Below are 5,655 nucleotides of genomic sequence, written 5' to 3'. Positions count from 1 at the left end.
CAGGGGAAAGCCTGGGGAGCTGGGCCACCACCGGCCCAATCAGGTATTGGGGCAAGTGCTCCTGAGGTCCCCTGGCCCGCTTCCACTGTCTTATTTCTCATCAGAGTGCATTGTGGGGGAGAGCCATTCACCGTCCTTAGCTTTTTAAAATGGGGAGCTGCCAATGGTCATTTCACAGCTCATGAGGGCGACATCCCCAGGAGAGGGGAGAAAACGTGGCAATGGGCTTATAACCTTTCGCAGTACAATCAATTACGTGTCGGTAACTGCAACCTCAGATTCACCTCAAAGTGTTCCTTGGAGGCTAAAGCGGTGTCACCTGCAAAGTGTGTGAAAGAGAGACAGAGAGTTGCCCGGCCTGCTGGGGGGGGGGGGGCAGAAGGGCCTGCTAACCCCTGCAGGGTCCCTGTGCTCCCCTCTCAGGTCACCTCGCCTGGGCCACCTGGCGGGAGCGGCTGCCTGGGCTCCAGGACCCTAACTCTAAACAGGCAAGGAGGCCATCGATGCCAGGTCAGCCAGCAGGGCAAGGGGGGAGGGAAAGTGCCAAAGTCGCAGTTTCCCGGACAGGAATAATCTCCACAACTGGTAGCAGCTTTCGCGAGAGAAAGAGCCAGAAACTGCTCGGTGATCAGGGGAAGGCGAGCTGGCCAGGCCCCACGGCCACTCGGGTTTCCCTGCGCCCGCATTCTGCGCCTTCTCCTGGGAAGGCGGGGGAAGCCCCCGGCACTGCCCAGAGCCCCGCGCCGAGCCCGCAGCGAGGCAGGCAGCGAAGAAAGCTGAGCACGGATGCTGGGTTTCCCCCGCGGGCCATTTCCCTGGGACTCCGACTTGCCCACACCGGAGGGAGGGCTTCCCTGTTTTTATCCTTCCTGTGATCACTCGGGGAGACTTTGCAAAAGTCAGGCATCCGTGATCCTCAGCCCCTCAGCTCCAGAGTCCTGTCCAGCTCGGGATGCCCTCGCTTCACCTTTGCAGAGCCAACAGCCGTGTTCTTCTGCCAGGATCATGATGACGCTGTCATAGGGAGGCCAATTTCTAAGTGGAATTTTTATTGATGGTATCTCGTTGCTTCCCTCCTTCCTAGTCCTATAGGTTCTATCTTTCTGAATCTATCCCTTTCTCTTCTGCACTTAGATTGTCTTAGCATCTGATTCCTCTTGGGTCCTCCCAACCGTTGCCCACCTCTAGGCTCTACGGGGAACTACGCTCCGCCTGGCAGTGGAGCATTTTAAGTTAGTCTTTGATGACAGAGACACAGAGACTGTGCTCACTCTGCTTTACCTAAAATTACTTGCAAACCCACTTTTCACACATTTACCTAGGGATGAGCAATTGCATGTAAACAAATAAACAAAAATGCATGGCTGATGAACAGGTAACATCATGTTTGGTTTTCAAGCTGTGACTTTTAAAGTCAAACACAAAAGAAGGTCAAGATATCAATTAGGTTGCTTTAGGCTGTGAATTTTAGGAAACCCAACTGATAGGGGCTTAAAACGTTCATCATTTACTCAGTAAGGAGCCTTGGATTGGGAGCCCCAGTAACATGCAGGTAGCTCACCATCCCGAAGGCCCAAAGTTCTTCCTATGACTCATCTAGGGCTGCTTCAGTAGAATGGTGATGCTTGTGTGTGTGTGTATGTGTTTCTGGAAGCTTCCTTCCTCTAGGCTCTACGGGGAACTACGTTCCACTTGGCAGTGGAGCATTTTAAGTTAGTCTTTGAAGACAGAGACACAGAGACTGTGCTCACTCTGCTTTACCTAAAATTACTTGCAAAGCCACTTTTCACACATTTACCTAGGGATGAGCAATTGCATGTAAACAAATAAAAATGCATGGCTGATGAACAGCATGTTCATTATGAGAGGCCTGAGGCCAAAGTTACAAGAATCACATTCTGTCCCAAAGGAGAGAAGGGACAGGGTGTTGACCCTCTGATGAGAGATGTTTCCCATAGTTCCTTTCTCATTTTATGACAGTCTGATCACTGAGACTTTTTTTGGGCAGCCGGTTACACTTTCATGTGTAATATGTGAGATATAAGACAGCCGCAGCTTACGGTGCTGTGAATAAATGAGAAATCAGGTCAGTCATCAAGGGCTCCGGGGTGAACAGCATATTCATGACCTCCGTGCTAATCATCTCTGCTTTCTGGATATAACTTACTAAGATCACCAATTCAAGAACGGTATTTGCAGCTTTTGTACAAACTTCAGACTCTTAACTTTAACTGTGGTTGGTTCAAATACCCCTGCTTGTTTGATGTCTCCAGGTTTACCACTGAACCAATCAAGACGAATCCATTTTAGGTTTTTACGTTCTGGGTTAACTTGAGCCTCTTAACTTTGCAACCAGATCAGTGGGGTTTGGAGCAGCATCAACTGCCAGCATAGGAGGAATGCCGAGAAGAGACCTTGCAAAACTCTGCAGTAGCAAGCTTTCCCCAAGGCCTTGTGCTGGCCACGCAGCTTTTGAGGTCTAGGGAAAGTGCTTCTGCAGCACCCCCTCCTAAAGCCACAGACTCTGACTCCAAAACTTTTCTCACCACACAAAGACCATCATGTAGAGAGCGCCCCGTCTCAGCACACATGAAATCATTTGCCCCATGTGAGATAGCTGACACAGATGTACGAGCCTTAGTGTTCTGCTCAGGATCAGCTCATCACAAATTCTCTCCCTTCCCACCTCTTCTGCGTGTCCCAACATTGAAGCTTCCAGAGTGTCTCCACCTTCCGAACTGGCCAGAGTTGATAGAATAGTTGCCCCAGAATCTTAAGCAATGTGTCTAAGGTCCCTTTTAAAACCTCTTCCAAGTGCCATAGTGCCAGTCTCCACAAAATACTTCAGACACTATCTATTGTCCATCCCACCAGTGGCTGGAGTAAGGTTGGCACCATTTGGCAGGATCTGGATTCGCTCCTTGGTGATACCTGATTCTGTCTAATCTGGTCCAGTTTTTCAGGGTCTGTCACAACCACCTGTACACCAAGCTTCATTTTTGTTTTCTGCAGGCTGAGGTGAAGGCAAGCAATTTTTGCATTAACTATTCTCTGGGGCATCCCCAGGATCCCATCCCACAGTTGAGTGCATGGCCACCAGTGAGCATATTCTACATCTGACTTCTCCCATGGCCTTTCAGAACATTAACTGACTTGATTGTTTAGGGAGGCTGGCCTCTCACATCTGTGTATTTAATTGCAAGCATAGCCTCTACCATATTGGCGAAAAGACATCACCATTTATTCCAATGAGTTTGGATGACATTGGCGTCTTCGTGGCATTAATCAGGTGATCTCTTCCCAGCTCATCTGTGTTAACAATCAGATTTCCACCGATGTAGCTCACCGCTTCCTTGCAAGCCAGCCGATTGCCATGATCACTGATGTGGGATGAATTTTCTGTGTGACTGACTCACCTGAAGTTTTTAGAAGTTCTGCTGTAATAGTAACCACAGGGCTTCATCTCCCACCCCTATGTCTTGCAGATCAGCTAACTCACAAAGACTATGAGCTGAGGATGTCCTGCCTCCAGCGACTTCATGACGGTTGCACCGTCACGTGCAATGATGACATCAGCAACATCACCCACCAGCATCTTAGCCAAGCCAGCTGGACCAGGAGAGGGTTTGACTATACTGGCAATGGAAGCTGCAGTCGTAATGTGCTGGGAGCAGATCGCCTCCCCAGAGCCGTGTCCGGAACAGGGACACAAGGCCCCTGCGTCTTTGCAGCAGGGCACACGTCTGCTTTCACTCAGAGCTGGCATCTGGGTCCTCAGGCCTGTGGCGGCCCAGCAGCCAGGCAGGGTGGGAAAGAAAGCTCAATTAAACTGCTAAATAAAACTAATCAATGACTTTTCCCACAATTACCTCATTGGCTAGAGCTGGGCTGCATGGCCCCTATCAAGCCACTGTGAGTCATTCTGTGGTTTTTAGGGTCTCTGATGGGAACCTGGATGGGAAACGAGTCTGAGGATGGATTCTGAGAGACCAGCCTTGAGGGGAGGGGTGTGTCTACCCAGCTTTGCTTCTAAGTGTAGTATTTGGAAATATAGTAATGACTTCTGTTAAAAGTATTCATTTTTAGGGGCGGGGGGCACCTAATACCAAGAGAGCAACAGCAGGAAGAGCTGCAGTGAATCAGAGATGACACTTAGCTCTGGAGTCAGAGGGCACCGCCTCCTGCAGAGCCAGGCTCTGTCCACAGCAGGTAATCAGCAGGCTCGCTCCCACTCGATTTCCCAACACACCTTCACGCATCTGATTCTCTCAGCATTTTCATGTATTCTCAATAAAATGCCATATATTAAATCATAGACAAGCTGGGTGATTTATCTCATACTCAACGGAAAATTGGTATATGATTTGAGGTTAAAACAACAACAAAAGCACCAAACCTTAAGTTTGCCTAAATGGATTCCTTTTCACTTAACATGCAAGGCCAAGGGTGGGCGGGTGGGAGCTTTCTTGGAGAAACAAACCATCACATAGTGGGCAGGAAATCACACTGCCCACTGAGGATGGATTGCTCACAGCAGCCAGCAGCAACCACCTCTAGGTCCCCCTTCACAACCAAGGTCCCAGCATGGCCGTGGACTCAACTAAACCATGTCACTCAGCGTCACGGGGCCTGAGAGCCCCACACCATTCAAGTCCAAATCTGAGTGAGCTACTTCCTCTCCCGATTTCTCCTGTAATTCAATCAGGACTGGAGTTTCATTTTGAAAACCTGATCTTAGAGGTTTAGAGGTCAAGTTGAGAAAATAGGACGCGTTTGGAGGCAGCGCTGACTCTGACAGAGCCTCCCCGAGAGCATCTCCGAATGGCAAGTGCCCCAGCCCCGGGCTTGAAGCTCCACTTTCCCCTGCTCCGTGTGCTGGCAGCTCGCTCAGCCCTCGGCGGAGCAGTATCCACTTCTCCAATTAAAAATTTAAGCACTTATGTTTTCCCCTTCACTGCGAAAGAGTGGAAGGGCGACTTCCATCCCAAGTAGCTGTTTTAAATTTTTTCTTTCTCATGTCATTAACACAGAGTATAGCAGTCCTTCTTGCAAGCTTATTTCTCTCTGCTCAGAGGTGACCAGGAAAAGAGATGACTCATCACCTGACCGTCCGAGTTTCAGATTCTGTCACAATAGTGTCCAGCACTGATCCTGGCCAAACTTTGAATTGCCGGTCATTTGTGTCTCTAGACCTATTTAAGAGCCAAGGAAACAGGGCGCACAGGGTTATATACAAGTAGCCTCCAGCATTGCAGGACTCCGCTTACTGCACCAGGACCCAGTCCCCACCTCTGCAGCTGCGCCTCTCCCAGGGCCTCTCTGTGTGTGTCTCGCCCGCGTCACTCCCGGCCAGCTGGGTAGGAAACGTGTGGTGTCATTGGGAAAGTCCTAGCCCTGGCCCTGTCACCATAAGCTGAGCTTTATCTGCTCCTAGAGTCCCTTGAAAGAGGCCCTTCCACCTCTGGGCTTTGTTTTCTCATTTCTCCCTGGGAAGTTAAAGCACAAACAGCCATAGAAGCCCACACCTGCCCAGTCTCAGCACCTGCAGATGGGAACTCCCCCTTGGTCTGGGAGGCGAGCAGGAACCAAATGGAATTTCTTTCCTTCTTGATTTCCTTGGGTTTTAATTTGAAGAAAAAGAGAGAACTGCAGGGG

At 49.8% G+C, this 5,655-nt stretch overlaps 1 pseudogene across 1 annotated transcript; it reads right to left on the bottom strand.

Annotated features, from left to right (window-relative positions):
- Nucleotides 1–2,087: 2,087 nt before the first annotated feature.
- Nucleotides 2,088–3,766, bottom strand: LOC308566290 (T-complex protein 1 subunit alpha pseudogene; annotated as a pseudogene). The gene has a single exon. The product of its transcript is annotated as a T-complex protein 1 subunit alpha pseudogene (transcript).
- Between the last annotated feature and the right edge of the window lie 1,889 nt (nucleotides 3,767–5,655).

This window comes from Miniopterus schreibersii, assembly GCF_964146895.1.
Source record: "Miniopterus schreibersii genome assembly, chromosome: 13".
In the NCBI taxonomy this organism is placed as follows: Eukaryota; Metazoa; Chordata; class Mammalia; order Chiroptera; family Miniopteridae; genus Miniopterus; species Miniopterus schreibersii.
The sequence above is the reverse complement of the archived record's forward strand: the minus strand, read 5'-3'. Positions and strand labels throughout refer to the sequence as shown.